This window comes from Triticum dicoccoides, chromosome 3B (assembly GCF_002162155.2).
Source record: "Triticum dicoccoides isolate Atlit2015 ecotype Zavitan chromosome 3B, WEW_v2.0, whole genome shotgun sequence".
In the NCBI taxonomy this organism is placed as follows: Eukaryota; Viridiplantae; Streptophyta; class Magnoliopsida; order Poales; family Poaceae; genus Triticum; species Triticum dicoccoides.
In genome coordinates, this window is record NC_041385.1 from 172,297,224 (window position 1) to 172,323,066 (window position 25,843).

At 45.7% G+C, this 25,843-nt stretch overlaps 1 long non-coding RNA gene across 1 annotated transcript; it reads left to right on the plus strand.

The window, feature by feature from the left end:
- Positions 1-24,686: 24,686 nt before the first annotated feature.
- Positions 24,687-25,211, plus strand: LOC119281070. Its single transcript, XR_005138255.1, has 3 exons — positions 24,687-24,879; positions 24,975-25,028; positions 25,156-25,211. It is a non-coding gene; the product is annotated as an uncharacterized LOC119281070 (long non-coding RNA).
- The last annotated feature ends 632 nt before the right edge of the window (positions 25,212-25,843 follow it).

Consider the following 25,843-nt stretch of genomic DNA (forward strand, 5'->3'; position numbering starts at 1 on the left):
ACCGCATAGACAATAGCCCCTGATGCTTAGTTTGGTGTTCGGAAAGAAAAGCCGGACTGAGGATCTGAAAAGATATACGCAGGAGTCTAATATAAATATGTCAATATGGGAATGCAGGTTGCGCTACTGACCTCTGCCGCACAGACTGCGGAGGTCGATGCATTGAAGCAAAGCCTCGAGCGGTCCAAGAACGAGCTCGGCCTTGCCAAGAAGCAGCTCGAGGACAAGGAAGGTAAGTAGTACCTTATTTAAGTATATAAAAATACCTAGTTGCAAATAATGACATGACCAACGTGAATGTTACAGGGGCCACAACCGAGGTGGTGACCCTGAAGGAAGCGATGTCCAAGGCCGAAGACAATGCGGCCGCGGAGCGCACCGAGCGAGAAAAGCAGGAGGCGCGAGCGGAGGAAGTGCGGTAAGAGCTCCATGCTGTTGTGAAGAAGCACGAGAGATTGGAGCTTGACTCAAAGACTCGAGAGTCCGAGCTTGCCTCGGCCCTTGAGAGTGCCAAATCCGCCAAGGCCGAAGCCCAAAAAGCCCTCCAAGAAATTGAGGCGATGAAGAAGATAGCGGCGGGTAAGGCATTCTTTATGCAAAGCAAGCACATGAAAGTGAATTACTTGTTACTTACCCGAGTCCGGAGCTCTCCAGGAGCATTCGCAGATCTACCCCACAGTGTGTCCGACGCCGCCGCATTCTACCGAGCTAAAGAAGGGAGCTCGACGGAGAAAGTGTTATGGTCCCAGTATGCTGAGGCCGGACACCTGGTGCCCTTGAGGGACCAGCTGAAGTAGCTGGTCGAGCTCCATAAGGTAGCCGAATAGGCCATGAAGGGCCTTATAGGCCGGCTGTGGCCTGGGGAGGTCCTGCCTGGGAGCTACTTTGGGCTGGTGAGGCGGCTGGTGGATGCCTATCCACGGCTAGAAGTCATCAAGCGCTCCGTATGCATCGAAGGCGCCCGTAGGGCCCTTGCCCGCGCTAAAGTGCATTGGGGCAAGCTGGATGTTGAAAAGCTGGTGACCGATGGGCCACCGGAGGGGAAGGAGCATCGCAGGCCCGAAATGTATTATGAGGGCGTTCTGAAGGGTGCCCGCCTTGTGGCGAATGAATGTACCAGGGATGTAATTTTTTAGTAAACTCACTCGTGTTTATCCTGGGCGCTGAAAACTTGTTCATATGCGTTAAGCAATGCTTGTTGAATTTAAAATATTACCTTCTGTGCGGTCGTTTATTGAATCTGAGAGATGCAAGTCGTCGGCTTCTGCCCCCATGCCACGAGTGCTGGGGTGTTCGGGATAAACCTGAGCGCTCTTGTTCCCATTCTTGGGTCCTTCAAGGGAGGCGCTCAGCACAACGAACAAGCCAATCGGACTATAATGCTTTATCACTCTCACTTAGCCATAGAGTTCTATAATTTTAAATTTCGGCGAAGCCCCTAGTATTCGAAAGACCGAGTTCGGGGCGCTATCCATGCCTAGGCCGGACAAAGCCAGCTCCTCGCTCTAAGCGGCATAAGTCTTTAGGGACTCGAAAACCTCTCGAACAGCGACCGGCTCTCGCCCTATCATGACGGTCAGTTTTAGTTTTCTCTACTGAGGTGCTCAACCCAGCTCAACTGGGGCACAATCCCAGTAGTTCTCCCAGTGCTACCTTAGCCGACATAACGGAACATAAGGTACCAAAACATGGGAGCCGGGCAAACCCAACTATTGACCCAAGACATGATTCGGAGCCGATGCATATAATGCTATAAGTTCGGGGTGCCGCACTCGTGGGAGTGTTCGGTCTTCTCACACCATATTCTGGGGTACTTAAGCCCCTGGTGTATTGGTCGTACCAAAGTGTACGGTTGCATAGTGTTATAACTGAACATACTTACACACAAAAAAAAGAATGCAAGAATAGACAAGAGCTATGTATTATTTCTTAAAGGGCTGCTGTGAAAGCAGAACGATACAAATAGTGCGATAAGCAAGAGATGGGATTATTTGACATGTCCCCCTCCAGGGGCAAGCTGCGAGACTTTATGTAAAACAGGCATTTAGCTCGTTAAAGAGACCACCTGGACATTCAATGCAGCTTGCTGCCTCCCTGGCTGTTACATCGTGTGTTCGGCGATTGTACTGCCGGACAGGCCTTCCGGAGAATGGAGACCTGAAAGTAATAAAAAAAGAAATGATAAAATCGGGAGCCCCTAGTGCGGTTGAGCCGCATTTTGGGCGTGCCGTGGTTGTGCCCCTCACCTTATGCCCATGGTACTTCCAGAGCGTAATTGTGTACGTGTAGCACTGGTTTCGCAATTTCGCGAGAGCTGGGGTTGGGGCCACACTGCTACGCTTGCACGGAACGTGCCAGGCGGTCTTGTTGTAGGTTACTTCGGGCGCGCTTGACGGTGTCCGGATGTGTAATAGTCGGATTGGAGAATTGCCTTGAGAGGCTACTTTGTACTTCCGCCGCGAGGGCCGCCGTATGCTCCTCTGTTCGGAGAGAGCGTTCGGTGTTTCCATTGACCGTAATGACTCCTTGAGGGCCTAGCATCTTGAGCTTGAGGTATGCGTAGTGCGGCACCGCATTTAAGTTTGCGAATGCGGTTCGTCCGAGCAGGGTGTGATAGCCACTGCGGAATGGGACTATGTTGAAGATTAACTCCTCACTTCGGAAATCATCTGGGGTTCCGAAGACCACTTCAAGTGTAACTGAGCCTGTACAGTTGGCCTCTACACCTGGTATGACGCCTTTAAAGGTCGTCTTTGTGGGTTTAATCCTTGAGGGATCTATGCCCATTTTTTGCACTGTATCCTGATAAAGCAGGTTCAGGCTACTGCCGCCGTCCATAAGGACTCTAGTGAGGTGAAATCCGTCAATGATTGGGTCTAGAACCAATGCGGCGAATCCGCCGTGGCGGATGCTAGTGGGGTGGTCCCTTCGATCGAAGGTGATCGGGCAGGAGGACCATGGGTTGAACTTTGGGGCAACTGGCTCCAACGCATATACGTCCCTGAGTGCATGCTTCCATTCCCTTTTAGGAATGTGGGTTGCGTATATCATGTTCACCGTCCGCACTTGTGGGGGAAAGCCCTTATGTCCCCTATTGTTCGGCGGTCAGGGCTCCTCCTCGTCATCGCTATGCAGCCCCTTGTCTCTGTTTTCGGCGCTTAACTTGCCTGCCTGCTTGAACACCCAACAGTCCATGTTGGTGTGATTGGCTGGTTTTTCGGGGGTGCCGTGTATCTGGCACAAGCGATCGAGTATTCGGTCCAAATTGGACGGGCCCGGAGTACTTCTTTTGAATGGCTTTTTCCGCTGACAGGGTTTAGAGCCTCGGAATCCGGCGTTAACTACCGTATCCTCCGCATTGTCGCCGTTAATGCGGCGCTTGTGTTTGTTGCGATGCGACCTGCCATTGTTGTCCTTGGTATCTGAATTACCAGGGCTCTTGGTCATGTTATTACTACGAGCTAGCCAGCTGTCTTCTCCCACGCAAAAGCGGGTCATGAGTGTTGTGAGGGCTGCCATGGATTTCGGCTTTTCCTATCCTAGGTGTCGGGCAAGCCATTCGTCACGGGTGTTGTGTTTGAAGGCTGCGAGGGCCTCTGCCTCTGGACAGTCAACTATTTGATTTTTCTTGGTTAAGAAGCGTGTCTAGAATTGTCTGGCCGATTCCTCTGGCTGCTGAATGATGTGGCTAAGGTCATCGGTGTCTGGTGGTCGCACATAGGTGCCCTGGAAGTTGTCAAGGAATGCGGCTTCTAGGTCCTCCCAGCAACCAATTGACTCTGCTGGAAGCTATTAAGCCAGTGCCGAGCTGGTCCTTTAAGCTTGAGTGGGTGGTATTTGATAGCGTGTAGATCATCACCGCGGGCCATGTGGATATGAAGGAGATAATCCTCGATCCATACCGCAGGATCTGTTGTGCCATCATATGATTCGATGTTTACGGGTTTAAAACCCTCGGGGATTTGATGATCCATTACTTCATCTGTGAAGCATAGTGGGTGTGCGGCGCCTCTGTATTGGGCTATATCACGACGTAGCTCAAATGAGCTTTGTCTGCTGTGTTTGGCCTGGCCGTTTGCCATATCCGGCATCACGGTTATCGCCACGTGCCGTGGGGCGCCCACGCGATCCATAGATCGATCTTGTTTGCCTTGCCTTGTCCTCCAATATGTCTCGCAGGTCTGGCGTGTTTCCCCGTGCCATGGTATAGCTGCGCCGGGGTGCGGCTTGAATCGATGGACGAGAGGCCTCTCTGTCACGGCCACGGGGTGGCCGGTCGGCCGCGTCGTGTGCTGGTGATGTAGGTTTAGGTGCTTCCTCCTCTAATCGGGGTAGCAGCCTATGCTTTGGGTAGCTCTTGGAGGGGCGTTCGAGTTCATACTCTTCGGCCGCAAGGACTTCAGTCCATCGGTCGGCTAGCAAGTCTTGGTCAGCTCTAAGTTGCTGCTGTTTTTTCTTGAGGCTGCTTGCCGTGGCCATAAGCCTGCGTTTGAAACGCTCTTGTTCGACGGGATCCTCAGGCACGACAAATTCATCGTCTTCGAGGCTTGCCTCGTCTTCGGAGGGAGGCATGTAATTATCATCCTCGGCCTTCCTGTCTGCCGCTCTCTCATTAGGGTTGGCTTCTCCATCCTCCTGTGCTGAATCCTGCTGGAGGGGGTTGTCTTTGGCACTGTCCGGGGTGTTATTATCTCCCATGCCGGAATCACCGTTTTTGCTTTGGCGGGATTTAGAGCGGCGCCGCTGACGCCTGTTGGAAATATGCCCTAGAGGCAATAATAAAAGTATTATTATTATATTTCCTTGTTCATGATAATTGTCTTTTATTCATGTTATAACTGTATTATCCGGAAATCGTAATACACGTGTGAATACATAGACCACAATATGTCCCTAGTGAGCCTCTAGTTGACTAGCTCGTTGTGATCAACAGATAGTCATGGTTTCCTGGCTATGGACATTGGATGTCGTTGATAACGGGATCACATCATTAGGAGAATGATGTGATGGACAAGACCCAATCCTAAGCTTAGCACAAAGATCGTGTAGTTCGTTTGCTAGAGCTTTGCCAATGTCAAGTATCTCTTCCTTTGACCATGAGATCGTGTAACTCCTGGATACCGTAGGAGTGCCTTGGGTGTATCAAACGTCACAACGTAACTGGGTGACTGTAAAGGTGCACTACAGGTATCTCCGAAAGTATCTATTGTTTTATGCGGATCGAGACTGGGATTTGTCACTCCGTGTAAACGGAGAGGTATCTCTGGGCCCACTCGGTAGGACATCATCATATGCGCAATGTGACCAAGGAGTTGATCACGGGATGATGTGTTATGGAACGAGTAAAGAGACTTGCCGGTAACGAGATTGAACAAGGTATTGGATACCGACGATCGAATCTCGGGCAAGTAACATACCGATAGACAAAGGGAATTGAATACGGGATCGATTAAGTCCTTGACATCGTGGTTCATCCGATGAGATCATCGTGGAACATGTGGGAGCCATCATGGGTATCCAGATCCCGCTGTTGGTTATTGACCGGAGAACGTCTCGGTCATGTCTGCATGTCTCCCGAACCCGTAGGGTCTACACACTTAAGGTTCGGTGACGCTAGGGTTATAAAGGAAGCTTGTATGTGGTTACTGAATGTTGTTCGGAGTCCCGGATGAGATCCCGGACGTCACGAGGAGTTCCGGAATGGTCCGGAGGTAAAGATTTATATATGGGAAGTCCTGTTTTGGTCACCGGAAAAGTTTCGGGCGATATCGGTATTGTACCGGGACCACCGGGAGGGTCCCGGGGGTCCACCAAGTGGGGCCACCTGCCCCAGAAGGTTGCGTGGGCCAAGTGTGGGAGGGGACCAGCCCCTAGGAGGGCTGGTGCGCCCCCCACAAGGGGGCCAAGGCGCAAGGGAGAGTGGGAGGGGGCAAACCCTAGTCCAGATGGGCCTTAAGGCCCATATTGGTGCGCCTCCCTCTCCTCTCCCCCTTTGGCCGCCTCCCCTTTGCCATCTAGGGCTGGCCGCACCCCTTGGGGGTGGGAAACCCTAAAGGGGGCGCAGCCCCCCCTTCCCCCTATATATAGATGAGGTTTGGGGCTGCCATACACATGAGTTCTCTCCCTCTTGGTGCAGCCCTACCTCTCTCCCTACTCCTCCTCTCCCATGGTGCTTGGCGAAGCCCTGCGGGATTGCCACGCTCCTCCACCACCACCACGCCGTTGTGCTGCTGTTGGATGGAGTCTTCCTCAACCTCTCCCTCTCTCCTTGCTGGATCAAGGCGTGGGAGACGTCACCGGGCTGTACGTGTGTTGAACGCGGAGGTGTCGTGCGTTCGACACTTGATCATCGGTGATTTGAATCACGACGAGTACGACTCCATCAACCCCGTTCACTTGAACGCTTCCGCTTAGCGATCTACAAGGGTATGTAGATGCACTCTCCTTTCTACTCGTTGCTGGTCTCTCCATAGATAGATCTTGGTGTTACGTAGGAAAATTTTTGAATTTCTGCTACGTTCCCCAACAGTGGTATCAGAGCTAGGTCTATTGCGTAGTTTCTTTGCACGAGTAGAACACAAAGTAGTTGTGGGCGTTGATGTTGTTCAATATGCTTACCGTTACTAGTCCAATCTTGTTTCGACGGTATTGTGGGATGAAGCGGCCCGGACCGACCTTACACGTACTCTTACGTGAGACAGGTTCCACCGATTGACATGCACTTTGTGCATAAGGTGGCTAGCGGGTGCCAGTCTCTCCCACTTTAGTCGGAACGGATTCGATGAAAAGGGTCCTTATGAAGGGTAAATAGCAATTGGCATATCACGTTGTGGTCTTGCGTAGGTAAGAAACGTTCTTGCTAGAAACCCATAGCAGCCACATAAAACATGCAACAACAATTAGAGGACGTCTAACTTGTTTTTGCAGGGTATGCTATCTGATGTGATATGGCCAAAAGGATGTGATGAATGATATATGTGATGTATGAGATTGATCATGTTCTTGTAATAGGATTCACGACTTGCATGTCGATGAGTATGACAACCGGCAGGAGCCATAGGAGTTGTCTTTATTTTTTGTATGACATGCGTGTCATTGAAGAACGCCATGTAACTTACTTTACTTTATTGCTAAACGCGTTAGCCATAGAAGTAGAAGTAGTCGTTGGCGTGACAACTTCATGAAGACACGATGATGGAGATCATGATGATGGAGATCATGGTGTCATGCCGGTGACAAGATGATCATGGAGCCCCGAAGATGGAGATCAATGGAGCTATATGATATTGGCCATATCATGTCACAACTATATAATTGCATGTGATGTTTATTATGTTTATGCATCTTGTTTACTTAGGACGACGGTAGTAAATAAGATGATCCCTTACAAAATTTCAAGAAGTGTTCTCCCCTAACTGTGCACCGTTGCTACAGTTCGTCGCTTCTAAGCACCACGTGATGATCGGGTGTGATGGATTCTTACGTTCACATACAACGGGTGTAAGACAGTTTTACACAGCGAAAACACTTAGGGTTAACTTGACGAGCCTAGCATGTGCAGACATGGCCTCGGAACACGGAGACCGAAAGGTCGAGAATGAGTCGTATAGTAGATACGATCAACATGAAGATGTTCACCGACGTTAACTAGTCCGTCTCACGTGATGATCGGACACGGCCTAGTTGACTCGGATCATGTGATCACTTAGATGACCAGAGGGATGTCTATCTGAGTGGGAGTTCATAAGATGAACTTAATTATCCTGAACATAGTCAAAAGACCTTTTGCAAATTATGTCGTAGTTCACGCTATAGTTCTACTGTTTTAGATATGTTCCTAGAGAAAATATAGTTGAAAGTTGATAGTAGCGATTATGCGGACAGTAGAAAGCTTATGTCCTTAATGAACTGCTCAGTGTGCTGAACCCCAAACGTCGTTTGTGGATGTTTCGAACATCGAACATACACGTTTTTGATAACTACGTGATAGTTCAGTTAAATGGTTTAAGTAGAGGCACCAAAGACATTTTCGAAACGTCGCGGAACATATGAGATGTTTCGAGGGTTGAAATTGGGATTTCAGGCTCGTGCCCACGTCAAGAGGTATAAGACCTCCGACGATTTTCTTAGCCTGCAAACTAAGGGAGAAAAGCTCAATCGTTGAGCTTGTGCTCAGATTGTCTGAGTGCAACAATCACTTGAATCGAGTGGGAGTTGATCTTCCAGATGAGATAGTGATGTTTCCCCAAAGTCATTGCCACCAAGCTGCTAGAGCTTCGTGATGAACTATAACATATCAAGGATAGAGATGATGATCCTTGAGGTATTCGCGTTGTTTGACATCGCGAAAGTAGAAATCAAGAAGGAGCATCAATGGTTGATGGTTGATGAAACCACTAGTTTCAAGAAGGGAAAGGGAACAAAGGGATACTTCATGAAACGGCAATTCAGCTGCTGCTCTAGTGAAGAAACCCAAGGTTGAACCCAAACCCGAGACTAAGTGCTTCTGTAATAAGGGGAACAACCACTGGAGCAGCATTACCCTAGATACTTGGTAGATGAGAAGGCTGGCAAGGTCGATAGAAGTATATTGGATATACATTATGTTAATGTGTACTTTACTAGTACTCCTAGTAGCACCAGGGTATTGGATACCGGTTCGGTTGCTAAGTATTAGTAACTCGAAATAAAAGCTACGGAATAAACGGAGACTAGCTAAAGGTGAGCTGACGATATATGTTGGAAGTGTTTCCAAGGTTGATATGATCAAGCATCGCACGCTCCCTCTACCACCGAGATTGGTGTTTGCGTTGAGCATAGACATGATTGGATTATGTCTATCACAATACGGTTATTCATTTAAGGAGAATAATGGTTACTCTGTTTATTTGAATAATACCTCCAATGGTCTTACACCTAAAATGAATGGTTTATTGAATCTCGGTCGTAGTGATACACATTTTCATGCCAAAAGATATAAGATAGTAATGATAGTACCACTTACTTGTGGCACTGCCATGTAAGTCATAATGGTATAAAACGCATGAAGAAGCTCCATGTTGATGGATCTTTGGACTCACTCGTTTTTGAAAAGTTTGAGACATGCGAACCATGTCTATTGGTGTATATGCATGAAGAAACTCCATGCAAATGGATCGTTCGGACTCACTTGATTTTGAATCACTTGAGATATGCAAATCATACCACATAGGCAAGATGACTGAAAAGCCTCGGTTTCAGTAAAATGGAACAAGATAGCAACTTGTTAGAAGCAACACATTTTGATGTGTGCAGTCCAATGAGTGCTGAGGCATGCAGTGAATATCGTTATGTTCTTACTTCACAAATGATTCGAGTAGATGTTGAGAATATTTACTTGATGAAACACAAGTCTGAATTATTGAATGGTTCAAGTAATTTCAGAGTGAAGTAGAAGATCATTGTGACAAGAGGATAAAATGTCTATGATATGATCATAGAGATGAATATCTGAGTTACGAGTTTTGGCACACAATTAAGACATTGTGGAAATTGTTTCGCAATTAATACCGCCTGGAACACCATAGTGTGATGGTGTGTCCGAACATCATAACTGCACCCTATTGGATATGATGCGTACCATGATGTCTCTTATCGAATTACCACTATTGTCCATGGGTTAGGCATTAGAGACAACCACATTCACTTTAAATAGGGCACCACGTAATTCCGATGAGATGACACCGTATGAATTATGGTTTATAGAAACCTAAGTTGTCGTTTCTTAAAAGTTTGGGGCTGCGACGCTTATATGAAAAAGTTTCAGGTTGATAAGCTTGAACCCAATGCGGATAAAATGCATCTTCATAGGAAACCCAAAACAGTTGGGTATACCTCCTAATTCAGATCCGAAAGCAATATGGATTGTTTCTTGAATCGGGTCCTTTCTCGAGGAAAGGTTTCTCTCGAAAGAGTTGAGTGGGAGGATGGTGGAGACTTGATGAGGTTATTGAACCGTCTCTTCAACTAGTGTGTGGCAAGGCACAGGAAGTTGTTCCTGTGGCACCTACACCAATTGAAGTGGAAGCTTATGATATTGATCATGAAACTTCGGATCAAGTCACTCCCAAACCTCGTAGGATGACAAGGATGCGTACTACTTGAGAGTGGTACGTAATCTTGTCTTGAAGGTCATGTTGCTAGACAACAATGAACCTACGAGCTATGGAGAAGCGATGGTGGGCCCGGATTCCGATAAATGGCTCGAGGCCATAAAATCCGAGAACGGATCCATGGACTTTGGTGGACTTGCCCGATGATCGGCAAGCCATTAAGATAAATGGATCTTTAAGAAGAAGACGGACGTGGATGGTAATGTCACCGTCCATGAAGCTCGACTTGTGGCGAAAAGTTTTTCACAAGTTCAAGGAGTTGACTACGATGAGATTTTCTCATCCGTAGCGATGCTTAAAGTCCGTCGGAATCATGTTAGCATTAGCTGCATTTATGAAATCTAGCAGGTGGATGTCAAGACAAGTTTCCTTACTAGTTTTCGTAAGGAAAGGTTGTATGCAATACAATCAGAAAAGTTTTTGTCGATCCTAAAGGATGCTAAAAGGTATGCTAGCTCCAGCGATCCTTCTAAGGACTGGAGTGAGCATCTCGGAGTTGGAATGTATGCTTTGATGATGATCAAAGATTTTGGGTTTGTACAAAGTTTATGAGAAACTTGTATTTCCAAAGAAGTGAGTGGGAGCACTATAGAATTTCTGATGAGTATATGTTGTTGACATATTGTTGATCAGAAATGACGTAGAATTTCTAGAAAGCATACAGGGTTATTTTGAAAGTGTTTTTCAATGGAAAGCCTGGATTAAGCTACTTGAGCATTGAGCATCAAGATCTATAAGGATAGATCAAAACGCTTAATAATACTTTCAAATGAGCACATACCTTGACATGATCTTGAAGGTGTTCAAGATGGACCAGTCAAAGAAGGAGTTCTTGCCTGAGTTGTAAGGTACGAAGTTAAGACTTAAAGCTCGACCACGGCAGAATAGAGAGAAAGGACGAAGGTCGTCCCCTATGCTTAAGACGTAGGCTCTTCAGTATGCTATGCTGTGTACCGCACCTGAAGTGTGCCTTGCCATGAGTCAGTCAAGGGGTACAAGAGTGATCCAAGAATGTCTCACAGGACAGCGGTCAAAGTTATCCTTAGTAACTAGTGGACTAAGGAATTTTCTCGATTATGGAGGTGGTAAAAGAGTTCGTCGTAAAGGTTACGACGATGCAAGCTTGACACCTATCCGGATAGCTCTGAGTAGAGAGACCGGATACATATAATGGAGCAATAATTTAGAATAGCTCCAAGTAGAACAGTTGTTTGGAATAGCTCCAAATAGAGCGTGGTAGCTGCATCTAGGAGATGACATAGAGATTTGTAAAGCACACACGGATCTGAAAGGTTCAGACCCGTTGACTAAAACCTCTCTCACAAGCAACATGATCAAACATAAAACTCATTGAGTGTTAATCACATAGTGATGTGAACTAGACTACTGACTCTAGTAAACTCTTGGGTATTAGTCACATGGCGATGTGACCTGTGAGTGTTAATCACATGGCGGTGTGAACTAGATTATTGACTCTAGTGCAAGTGGGAGACTGTTGGAAATATGCCCTAGAGGCAATAATAAAAGTATTATTATTATATTTCCTTGTTCATGATAATTGTCTTTTATTCATGCTATAACTGTATTATCCGGAAATCGTAATACACGTGTGAATACATAGACCACAATATGTCCCTAGTGAGCCTCTAGTTGACTAGCTCGTTGTGATCAACAGATAGTCATGGTTTCCTGGCTATGGACATTGGATGTCGTTGATAACGGGATCACATCATTAGGAGAATGATGTGATGGACAAGACCCAATCCTAAGCTTAGCACAAAGATCGTGTAGTTCGTTTGCTAGAGCTTTGCCAATGTCAAGTATCTCTTCCTTTGACCATGAGATCGTGTAACTCCTGGATACCGTAGGAGTGCCTTGGGTGTATCAAACGTCACAACGTAACTGGGTGACTGTAAAGGTGCACTACAGGTATCTCCGAAAGTATCTATTGTTTTATGCGGATCGAGACTGGGATTTGTCACTCCGTGTAAACGGAGAGGTATCTCTGGGCCCACTCGGTAGGACATCATCATATGCGCAATGTGACCAAGGAGTTGATCACGGGATGATGTGTTATGGAACGAGTAAAGAGACTTGCCGGTAACGAGATTGAACAAGGTATTGGATACCGACGATCGAATCTCGGGCAAGTAACATACCGATAGACAAAGGGAATTGAATACGGGATCGATTAAGTCCTTGACATCGTGGTTCATCCGATGAGATCATCGTGGAACATGTGGGAGCCATCATGGGTATCCAGATCCCGCTGTTGGTTATTGACCGGAGAACGTCTCGGTCATGTCTGCATGTCTCCCGAACCCGTAGGGTCTACACACTTAAGGTTCGGTGACGCTAGGGTTATAAAGGAAGCTTGTATGTGGTTACTGAATGTTGTTCGGAGTCCCGGATGAGATCCCGGACGTCACGAGGAGTTCCGGAATGGTCCGGAGGTAAAGATTTATATATGGGAAGTCCTGTTTTGGTCACCGGAAAAGTTTCGGGCGATATCGGTATTGTACCGGGACCACCGGGAGGGTCCCGGGGGTCCACCAAGTGGGGCCACCTGCCCCAGAAGGTTGCGTGGGCCAAGTGTGGGAGGGGACCAGCCCCTAGGAGGGCTGGTGCGCCCCCCACAAGGGGGCCAAGGCGCAAGGGAGAGTGGGAGGGGGCAAACCCTAGTCCAGATGGGCCTTAAGGCCCATATTGGTGCGCCTCCCTCTCCTCTCCCCCTTTGGCCGCCTCCCCTTTGCCATCTAGGGCTGGCCGCACCCCTTGGGGGTGGGAAACCCTAAAGGGGGCGCAGCCCCCCCTTCCCCCTATATATAGATGAGGTTTGGGGCTGCCATACACATGAGTTCTCTCCCTCTTGGTGCAGCCCTACCTCTCTCCCTACTCCTCCTCTCCCATGGTGCTTGGCGAAGCCCTGCGGGATTGCCACGCTCCTCCACCACCACCACGCCGTTGTGCTTCTGTTGGATGGAGTCTTCCTCAACCTCTCCCTCTCTCCTTGCTGGATCAAGGCGTGGGAGATGTCACCGGGCTGTACGTGTGTTGAACGCGGAGGTGCCGTGCGTTCGACACTTGATCATCGGTGATTTGAATCACGACGAGTACGACTCCATCAATCCCGTTCACTTGAACGCTTCCTCTTAGCGATCTACAAGGGTATGTAGATGCACTCTCCTTTCTACTCGTTGCTGGTCTTTCCATAGATAGATCTTGGTGTTACGTAGGAAAATTTTTGAATTTCTGCTACGTTCCCCAACAACGCCGGCGCTTAGGCTGCTTCTTGGAGGGGTCGTCCTCCATTGTTCCATCGTCATTCCCTTCTTTTGGGGTGTCCACCATGTATATGTCGTATGACGAGGTGGCCTTCCAGTGCCCTAGAGGCGCTGGGTCTTGGTCGTCTCCTGCATCGTCGTCCATACCGTCGATGCCTTCGGAGTCGAAATCGAGCATGTCGGTTAAATCATCGACAGTGGCTATTAAGTGGGCGGTGGGTGGGCTTTGAATTTCTTCGTCGTCCGCATCCCATCCTTGCTGACCATAGTCCGGCCAGGGCTCTCCTGATAAGGAGAGAGACTTTAGTGAATTCAGAATGTCGTTGAAGGGCGAATGATGAAAGATGTCCGCGGCGGCGAACTCCATGATCGGCGCCCAATCGGATTCGATCGGCAGGGGCGCGGAAGGTTCCGAGTCTGGAGAGGAGTCCGGCACCTTGGAGTCGCGAGCTTCGCGAAGGACAAGACTGGTGTTAGGCTCGATCGTCATAGAGGTTGCAGCCCCCGAGGCGGTGTCTAGCCATCCGTCCTCGATTGGCACGGTCGGCTCCGAACTAAGGGTCGGAGCAGACACCCGGGTGGCCTCCTGGGCACTGTTCGGTGGCAGAGCTAGATCATGCCCATCGCGACAGTGCGGCGCGCCCGGCCATGGCTCGAATCCCCGTCGAAGATCAAGTCTCCGCGGATGTCAGCCGTGTAGTTCAAACTTCCAAACCTGACCTGACGGCCAGGGGCATAGCTTTCGATCTGCTCCAGATGGCCAAGCGAATTGGCCCGCAGTGCAAAGCCGCCAAATATGAAGATCTATCCAGGGAGAAAAGTCTCACCCTGGACCGCGTCGTTGTTGATGATCGGAGGAGCCATCGGGCCTAAAGATGACGACACAGAGGAACTCTCAATGAAAGCACCAATGTCGGTGTCAAAACCGGCGGATCTCAGGTAGGGGGTCCCGAACTATGCGTCTAGGCGGATGGTAACAGGAGACAAGGGACAAGATGTTTTTGCCCAGGTTCGGGCCCTCTTGATGGAGGTAAAACCCTACTCCTGCTTGATTAATATTGATGATATGGGTAGTACAAGAGTAGATCTACCACGAGATCAGAGAGGCTAAACCCTAGAAGCTAGCCTATGGTATGATTGTTGTTCGTCCTACGGACTAAAACCCTCCGGTTTATATAGACACCAGAGAGGGCTAGGGTTACACAGAGTCGGTTACAATGGGAGGAGATCTACATATCCGTATCGCCAAGCTTGCCTTCCACGCCAAGGAAAGTCCCATCCGGACACGGGACGAAGTCTTCAATCTTGCATCTTCATAGTCCAGGAGTCCGACCAAAGGTCATAGTCCGGTCATCCGGACACCCCCTAATCCAGGACTCCCTCACCACCCTTTATTCCATAGTCCATAAAAGCTTTACCCAAAACTTGAAAACTTCACAACACAAAACTCAACAGGAAATCTTATAAGCTCCGTTAGTGAAAGAAAACAAAACCACCACATATGGTACTGCAATGAACTCATTCTTTATTTATTTTGGTGTTAAACCTACTGTATTCCAACTTCCTTATGGTTTATAAACTAATTTACTAGCCATAGATGTATTGAAATAAGCAAACAACACACGAAAAACAGAATCTGTTAAAAACAGAACAGTCTGTAGCAATCTGTAGCTAACGCAAACTTCTGGAACTCTAAAAATCCTACCAGAATAGTACGTACTGGAAAATTTGTTTATTGATCAGCAGCAAAAAGAATCAATGCAAAATCTCCTTTATGTGATTTATTGAATTTTTTCTCGTGAGCGCAAAGTTTCTGTTTTTCAGCAGAATCAAATCAACCATCATCATAGTTTATCCTATAGGTTCTACTTGGCACAAACACTAATAAAAGATAAAAATACATCTAAACAGAAAGTAGAAAGAAAATTTAACACTAAACAGGAACAAAAACCAAGAATATAAAGAGAATTGGGTTGCCTCCCAACTAGCGCTATCGTTTAACGCCCCTAGCTAGGCATAAAAGCGAGGATAGATCTAACGAGTGCCATCTTTGGCACTTGATTCATAAGTAGCACGCATGATAGATTCAGAAGGTAATTTAAACTTCTTTCTTGGAAATTGCTCCATGCCTTTCTTTAAGGGAAATTGGAATCTAATGTTCCCTTCTTTCATATCAATAATCGCACCAATCGTTCTAAGGAAAGGTCTACCAAGAATAATAGGGCAAGAAAGATTGCAATCTATATCAAGAACGATAAAATCTACGGGCACCAAATTTCTATTTGCAACAATAATCATCATTGATCCTTCCCATAGGCTTTTTAATGGTGGAATCCGCAAGGTGCAAATTTAAAGAGCAATCTTCAAGATCATGGAAACCTAGAATATCACATAAAGTTTTTGGAATCGTGGAAATACTAGCACCCAAATCACACAAAGCAAAACACTCATAATCTTTAATTTTAATTTTTATAGTAGGTTCCCACTCATCATTAAGTTTTCTAGGTATAGAAACTTCCAAATTAAGTTTTTCATCATAAGATTGCGTCAAGGCATCAACAATATGTTTGGTAAAAGCTTTGTTTTGACTATAAGCATGAGGAGAATTAACAATGGATTGCAACAAGGAAATACAACCTTTTAAAGAACAATTATCATAATGAAATTCCTTGAAATTCGAGATAGTAGGTTCAACATTATTAGAAGTTGAGTATTCTCCAATCTCTCTTTTACCAAATTTACCATTAAGATCTAACGACTCTGAATTCTTGGGACGCCTTCTAGGCAAAGTTGATTCATCATCAGTCCCATAATCATCAACATTCATATTGCAAAACATAGATCTAATAGGAGACGCATCAATAACTTTAAGATCCTCATCATTATTTTCACGGAAACTAGAAGAACACGCTTTTATAAAGCTATCTTTCTTAGCACGCAATCTAGCGGTTCTTTCCTTGCACTCGTCAATGGAAATTCTCATTACTTTGAGAGACTCATTGATATCATGCTTAGGAGGAGAAGGTCTAATTTTAAGAGAATCAACATCAAGTGAAGGTCTATCAACGTTCCTAGCCAAATCATCAACTTTGAGCAATTTTCTTCAAGAAAAGCATTAAAAAAAATTTGAGAAATCATAAATTATTTCACACTATTCTCAAAATTAGAGGGCATCTTATTAAAATTACCATAAGGATTATTGTAGGAATTTCCATAATTATTAGAGGAATTACTAGGGAACGGTCTAGCATTACAATTTCCTCTATAAGCGTTATTTCCAAAACTATTCCTACCAACAAAATTCACATACATAGATTCATTATTATTCTCAATCAAGGAAGACAAAGGCATATCATTAGGATCAAGAGGAGTATTTTTAGTAGCAAACATCTTCATAAGTTCATCCATGTTTCCACTCAAAACATTGATTTCTTCTATAGCATGCACTTTTTTACTAGAAGATCTTTTGGTGTGACATTGAGAATAATTAGCCATAATATTATCAAGAAGTTTAGTAGCATCTCCTAACGTGATTTCGATAAAGGTACCTCCCGCGGCCGAATCTAAGAGATTTCTAGAAGCAAAGTTCAAATAGGCATAAAATTTTTGTATGATCATCCATAAATTCAAACCATGAGTAGGGCAATTGCGAAGCATCAATTTCGTTCTTTCCCAAGATTGGGAAACATGCTCATGATCAAGTTGTTTAAAATTCATAATATCGTTCCTAAGAGTGATGTTCTTAGCGGGAGGAAAATACTTAGAGATAAAAGCATCTTTGCACTTGTTCCAATAATCAATACTATTTTTAGGCAAAGACGTAAACCAAACTTTAGCATGATCTCTAAGTGAAAATGGAAATAACTTTATTTTGACAATATTGTTATCCGTATCTTTCTTCTTTTGCATATCACACAAATCAACAAACTGAGAACTCGCAACCAACGCAATAAAGGGGTTGTCAATCCCTTCACGGCCACTTGCGAAAGTGAGATCTGGTAGAGATAGTATGATAAGATAAATATATTTTTTGTATTTTATAATATAGATGCAAAATGTAAAGATGCAAATAAAAGTAGATTGAAAGCAAATATGATAAGAGATAGACCTGGGGGCCATAGGTTTCACTAGAGGCTTCTCTCAAGATAGCATAAGTATTACGGTGGGTGAGCAAATTACTGTCGAGCAATTGATAGAAAAGCGCATAGTTATGAGATTATCTAGGCATGATCATGTATATAGGCATCACGTCCATAACAAGTAGACCGACTCCTGCCTGCATCTACTACTATTACTCCACACATCGACCGACTCCTGCCTGCATCTAGAGTATTAAGTTCATAAGAACAGAGTAACGCATTAAGCAAGATGACATGATGTAGAGGGATAAACTCATGCAATATGATATAAACCCCATCTTGTTATCCTCGATGGCAACAATACAATACGTGTCTTGCAACCCTTTCTGTCACTGGGTAAGAACACCGCAAGATTGAACCCAAAGCTAAACACTTCTCCCATGGCAAGAAAGATCAATCTAGTAGGCCAAACCAAACTGATAATTCGAAGAGACTTGCAAAGATAATCAATCATACATAAAAGAATTCAGAGAAGATTCAATTATTATCCATAGATAAATCTGATCATAAACCCACAATTCATCGGATCTCGACAAACACACCGCAAAAAGAGATTACATCAAATAGATCTCCACAAGAGAGGGGGAGAACATTGTATTGAGATCCAAAAAGAGAGAAGAAGCCATCTAGCTAATAAATATGGACCCGTAGGTCTGTGGTAAACTACTCACAACTCATAGGAGGGGCAAGGATGTTGATGTAGAAGCCCTCCGTGGTCGATTCCCCCTCCGACAGAGTGACGGCAAAGGCTCCAAGATGGGATCTCGCGGATACAGAAGGTTACGGCGGTGGAAATTATGTTTTGTGGTGCTCCTGGATGTTTTCGGGGTACGTAGGTATATATAGGAGGAAGAAGTACATCGGTGGCCGCCCGAGGGGCCCACGAGACAGGGGGCGCCCTACAGGGGGGGCCTATCTCGTGGGGTCCTCGGAAGTTTCTTTACTTGCACTCCAAGCTCTCCGGATCTCGTTCGTTCCAAAAATCACGCTCCCGAAGGTTTCATTCCGTTTGGACTCCGTTTGATATTCCTTTTCTTCGAAATACTGAAATAGGCAAAAAAAACAGCAATATGGGCTGGGCCTCCGGTTAGTAGGTTAGTCCCAAAAATGATATAAATGTATAAAATAAAGCCCATAAACATCCAAAAGGGGTAATATAATAGCATGGAACAATCAAAAATTATAGATACGTTGGAGACATATCAATCCGCACCCATCGAATCTGACTGGGCGCCGATCTTGGAGTTTACCTTCGCGGACATCTTCCAACACTCGCCCCTGGGTGACATGTTAAACTCGTTACAATATCTCTCCTTGTCAGGAGATTCAGGGTCGAACTATGTCCGGCTTGAGTGGGGAGCGGACGACGAAGAATTTTGTTACCCACCCACCACCCACTTGATAGCCACTATCGACGACTTGACCGACATGCTTGACTTCGACTCTAAAGACATCGACGGTATGGACGATGATGCAGGAGAAGAACATGAACCACCGCCCACAGGGCACTAGACAGCCACCTCGTCATATGACATTTACATGGTGGATACACCCAAAGAAGACAATGGCGAGGACAAAAAGGATACAATTGAGGATAAGGCTCCTGAGAAGCAGCCAAAGCACCGACGTCAGCGGCGCCGCTCTAAACCATGCCATGGTAAAAACAGCGATACCAGCACAACAGACAATAGCACTCCGAACGATGTCGAACACGAAGACGACCCCGCCCAGCCAAGCTTCGAACAGGCCGGACGGGAGGACGGGCGAGCTAGCCCTTATGAACAGACCATGAATGAAGACTTGGAGGACGATAATTACATGCCTCTCTCCGAGGATGAGGTGAGCCTCGGCGATGAAGAATTTACCGTGTCGGAGAATCCCGTCGAGTAGGAGCGCTTCAAGCGCCGGCTTATAGCTACTGCAAAGAGCCTGAAGAAAAAACAGGAGCAGCTTCAAGCTGATCAAGATCTGCTCACTGATAGATGGATCAAGGTTCTGGCAGCTGAGGAATACGGAATCGAGCACCCAACCAAAAGTTACCTGAAGCGCAGGTTGCTACCTCAATTCGAGGACGAGGCACTAGAGCCTACACTTCCAGCGCATGATGCGGCTGACCGACCACCGCGTGGCCGAGATAAAGCGGCACATCAGTTCGAACACCAGCCCGCACCCCATCGCTGAACAAATAGAAAGACAAAAGCTCGAGGATACACACATGACCTGCGATATGACAGGGAAAACAAAGCAGGACAGCTCAGATCGTTCTACGGATCGTGAGGGCGCGCCCCAATGCGCAACAACGGCCATCACGCCGGATATGAAAAATACACACCTGTCCGGGCCGACTACCGCAGACCGGCTCCATCCAAGCTGCGTCCCGACATAGCCCGAAATAGAGGCGCCGCACACCCCCTATGCTTCACTAATGAAGTAATGGAACATGAATTCCCAAAAGGGTTTAAACCCGTGAACATTGAATCATATGATCGGACAACAGACCCCGCAGTATGGATCGAGGACTTCCTTCTCCATATACATATGGCCCGCGGAGATGATCTCCATGCCATCAAGTACCTCCCGCTAAAACTCAAGGGACCAGCTCGGCACTGGTTGAACAGTCTGCCCGAAAACTCCATTGGCAGTTGGGAGAACCTGGAAGATGCATTCCTTGACAACTTTCAGGGCACTTACGTACGACCTCCGGACGCTGATGACTTAAGTCATATAATCCAACAGCCCGGAGAGTCGGCCAGGAAATTCTGGACTCGATTCCTAACTAAAAAGAACCAGATCATCGACTGACCGGATGCCGAAGCCCTAGCGGCCTTTAAGCATAAAATCCATGACGAGTGCCTCGCACGACACCTCGGACAAGAGAAGTCGAGATCCATGGCATCCCTTACGATGCTTATGACCCGCTTCTGTGTGGGCGAGGACAGCTAGCTAGCTCGTAGCAACAGTACCTCAAGTAAACCTGGAACTTCTAAATCTAGAGATAACAACGGCAAGCCCGGACGCAGTAAACACAAGCGTCGAAACAATGGCGATTGCGTCGAAGACACGGCCGTCAACACCGGATTCAGCGGCTCTAAGACCGGCCAAAGAAAGAAACCATTCAAAAGAAACAATCCGGGCACATCCAGTCTAGACCGCATACTCGACCGTCCATGTCAAATCCACGGCACCCCCGATAAACCAGCCAATCATACCAACAAAGAATGTTGGGTCTTCAAACAGGCCGGCAAGTTAAACACCGAAAACAAGGAAAAGGGATCGCAAAGCGAAGATGACGAGGAACCCCGGCCACCGAACACAGGGGGACAGAATAAGTCCCCCCCCCAAGTAAAAACAATGAACATGATATATGCCACCCATTTAAAACAATAATGAGGCTAGCCAACTCACCTCCAGGAGGCTCCCCCGATTGGGCCTTCGTGGGCCGTCGGATCTAGCTTTCGGACAAGTCTAAGTCGTTAGATCTTCAGAACGGGCAAACTCGATTTTCACCTCAGGGTTGTTTTTGTTGGCTAGTGACTGGTGGGCTCGTCTCGCATGCTCGTTGGCTGGGTAAACTTTGTTCGCGTCCTGAAGGGAATTTTCCAATCCGCCCCGCCTGCGCGTCAAAACCCTAGCCGCCAGCCCTGCTCGTCCCGAGCCTGCGCCCGCTCCGCCTCGTTCTCCTTCCCGCTCCCTCCATCCTCTCCCATGTCGCCACCCCTCTTCTCCCCGCTTGCCTCGGCCGCCTCCTCTTCTCCCTCGTGTTGTCGGGGCCCTCCCTCCTCCTCCCTCCTTTCTCCTTCGACATCATAGCCGACCATCTCCATCACTTGGGACCCATGGAAGCCCCAGGGCATGGTCGCCGCCGCAGCCGCCAGGACGGACACAGGAGAGGAGCCGCGCCCAGCGCCGCGGCGTGCCCAGCCGGCCGAAGCCCCCGCTTGCATCCCAACGACACCTCCCCCGGTCGAGCAGCCGCTCCCACCGGCAGCGGCCCCCGCCTAGTAACGCCGCCGCCCGGAGCTACGCTGGCGACTAGTCCATATGTAGGTAGCCACCACTCCTTCCTTGTTCCTCCCTCCTTCCTTTCTCTTGCATCCTCTGTTCACTTTTTTCCCTAATCTTTGTATTGGGTGGGTACTTCTATAGATTTGATAGGCCAAGGGCGCGGATTGGGGATGTGCGCACACGAGGAGCGGCGGCAACTGCTCCTACCGCCAACACCGAGGTAAGCTTCACCCCTTCATGCGACCTCCTCCCCTTGGCCCCTTCATCGATGAGGTATGCCATGGTGGTGTGTTCACAAACCCTTCCCTTTTTTCTTCTTCTCAGGCAATGAGGCATGAGGAGACGATGCCCTATCCACCTTCTGCAACCTCATATTTTTTTCTTTGACCTGACCATGTGATTATTTTGGGATTTTAGCTCTATGCAGCCACTTCTCTTGATTAAGTTCAGAAAATGCCGGCAACGGTTCGTTGAATGGTTAAAGTTGGTTCATATGTGTTGTATTGAACGGTTGAAGTTGGTTCATATGCTTTGTATAAAATTGTTTTCATAGATCATGTTATGCACCTAGGATGCATGCAATCATTTTTTTTACTTCACAAAATGATGTTGCGAGTGTAAATTTAGACCGGACAGAGATAGCAATATACCAAGGGTTCTAAGAATTGGATTAATAAATGCAGGGATGTTATTGATTCATCTGAGCTGCTCTATTTGATTGTATTTTATTAAAACCCTGCCATTTTAAACATAGCTTTTACATTCCTATTCGGGAAATAAGTGCTAACGGAAAGACTGGAATGCACTTTTTTAAATGGTTTTTGCTAGGTAAATGATGTTGCACAACAAAATACAATTGCCTTTGTGTCTTACATAACTCATTTTTGTGTATTTAGGTCATATTGCCTGTACATTTCAAGCGGAATGGAGTACCCAGTTTTGTCCAGAAAGTTGAGGCCTTCTGGTGGTTCTTTTGCAATGAGGGTTTCAGTGCTAACCATATTGTATTTCCATTTTCAGGGTGTCCTTTTCCTGGATACCCACCCTTCAAAGCATATATTTGCATGATGATGTAATGTTAGAGCAACTTTCCTGTATATAAGACTTTGCAGATAATCAAATAAGAGGATGGCATTATTTGGGCCTCGATTTGGGCCAAATCGGGTAATCCCTCCTCTTATTTGATTCTCTTGCGCCACTCGGCTGATTCCAAGACCGTGAGGGAAAGGACTTCCTGTTGTGTGTGTGCTTGCCTTCGAACCAAATCGATCCCAACAGAAACACACGCACACACACGCACACACACACACACACGCACATATATGCATTTTTTCCTTGTCCTTGTTGTTGAGTTGTGATTGGTGTAGCCACCGGAAGGGAAAGAGCAGAGGATCCGAGAGATGAAGCAACCGAAGGAGCCATAGAACACGACCCCTGTCCTATGTACCGGCCACATCCCCCATAGCTTCTATGAGGACCAGATGCAGGGTATGTCTCTGTCATTAGAGCTTGGAGAAGTGCAGGTGATGTAAGGGGTTTGTTCCTAATATAATCTTTGTTGGTTTGGATTATTTTGCAGGTTTCTTTCAGCAGCTTGGTGTTATTAAGAAGAGGGTCAGTATTGCCCGGAACCGCAAGGTATTCCGTACTGCGTTACAAGATATCTGGTGATTTGTGTGTGTTTTGCAAGCATCTAACTTATTGTTTGGTGATGTATATGTAGTCGGGAAAGTCTAAGCATTCTGATAGTTAGAAATACATATATTTCAGTTGCAACAAAACTATACATAATGATGAATGAATATTAGCTAAGTCATTCACACAAACAAAAAAATATTGCAGTTAGAATGAATATCCAATTATCAGTTAATGAAGTGAGACAGATAAAAAACTGATTCTTAAACACGAACAAACAGATAGAATCTCGCACAATTGCGACACCTTTGCCTTATTGTTGTTACCTATTCTGCATCCTTTCTCATTATGCCCCTTAATTCTCTTTATCCAACCCCTGGATCGAATATCAATTGGCCGGTGGATGTTAACTTCATTAGTAATGGTGCAGCCAAGAATTTCTTCAAACTCTTGTAGTACAGTTTGTTGTTTTGCTGGGACATTTAGTTAGTTGCTTTCCATCTCTAGAGAATCCCACTTTCTTATATGATGGTATACTCAACTTTGATTTACTTACATTCTGTGCTATGATTATATTTTCGTATGACATGGATAAATTCCAGTTTTCTGGAGTATCGAATGCCAGCTTTAGTTAGTTGCTTTGCTTTATCCTTTTCTATGCAATGTATACTCAGTCCTTCCATAATAGCAAATTAATTGACGTCGTTTGGTTCAAATATAAACAAAATAGTAGTTTGGTTCTTTTGTTAATACATATGAAAAACCCATGGAAGCATAACTAAACATAATATAAAAGCATATAAGGTTCAAAATAACCCATAATTTGATTAATATATAGAGACTGGAAACTGAAGTACTCTGAATAACATAACATCTGCAAGTAAGAACAAAAGATCTCAATCAGTTTTGGCTTCCGAACTCACATAATTAAATATGTAAGATCTGGAGAAAGGAAACCGACCATCATGAAGAAATGCATCAGGTATATCAGCAGTCTATAATTGTAATGTGTATCAGGTCTTTTCTAACGCTGGTTTCTAAGCTATCTGGACACGCTATTTTAGATATATGAAATTATATTAGTAAAATTTATCTGATTCCTAACCATGTATCAACTAGGCGTTGAATAGAGAAAGGGATTTAAGAAATGGAGACACATGTCTGCTGAATAGCAGGCATTCGACCGACAGGCAAACAACACGAATATTGAGCAGGTTAACAGGGGCACAACCAGTTGCTCACAACTCTTATTTGCTTCAGATTTATTTCCACCAATACGCCTCATCAATCATCACGGCGCATACATATATGAGAAAAAAATTGATATCATGCAATGATCAGTGCAGATTCGGATAGTTATAGAGTTCTTCCTCAGTTTTCATTGAGCAAAGATTGAATCTGTATGATTTGTTCTAATACCAAGTAAATCTTGGTCTGCATTGTGTTAATTTTCGTACTGAGTATATTTTTTGGCTATTTTCGTTTAAATTGGTAGTTGATGTGAAAAAGTGTGTGTTGACATGCATGTAACCAAATCATGTATTAATGTGAGGTACTACATATACTTGCTTATCTCTTTCCAGAAGCACAGCCCTCTTGATCCAACTAGGAACATCAAAACCAAATGGGATATCATTGAGTGGACTTCAGTTGGGTCTTGCCAAGGTGCTCTCCTCTCACTTTTTCTCTTACTTCCTCCCCTCCCATCGCTAATGTTTAAACTTACTAATATATTAGTTTTTTAAACATTACGTGTGCAGATCTGGGGATGAAGGGAAGAAGAATAATTTAACTAAACAGTGAAGAAGATCAAGGTGATTTTTCTTCCCTTTGTTCTTTTATTCTGATGTTAAGATTTGTTATGGCTAGATGAGATTTGTGGTGAAAATTTCCCATTCTTTTACATATCTTGAGATTGATCAGCTTCTTTCTTGTTGCTAGGAGAAGGATGGCAGAAGTGAGTTCAAAAGGGAGATCATTGATGTCTACTACACAACTTTCTTCTTGTAGACATTGTTGGGCCTGCAAGTGCATAGGTTTGTAGGACAGTAGCAAATTTCCCTCAAGTGGATGACCTAAGGTTTATCAATCCGTAGGAGGCGTAGGATGAAGATGGTCTCTCTCAAATAACCCTGCAACCAAATAACAAAGAGTCTCTTGTGTCCCCAACACACCCAATACAATGGTAAATTGTATAGGTGCACTAGTTCGGCGAAGAGATGGTGATACAAGTGCAAAATAGATAGTAGATAAAGGTATTTGTAATCTGAAATAATAAAAACAGCAAGGTAACTAATGATAAAAGTGAGCGTAAACGGTATTGCAATGATAGGAAACAAGGCCTAGGGTTCATACTTTCGCTAGTGCAAGTTCTCTCAACAATAATAACATAGATAGATCATATAACAAGCCTTCAACATGCAACAAAGAGTCACTCCAAAGCCACTAATAGCAGAGAACAAACGTAGAGATTATGGTAGGGTACGAAACCACCTTAAAGTTATCCTTTCTGTTCTATCTATTCAAGAGTTTGTAGTAAAATAACATAAAGCTATTCTTTCCGCTCAATCCATCATAGAGTTCATACTAGAATAATACCTTAAGACACAAATCAACCAAAACCCTAATG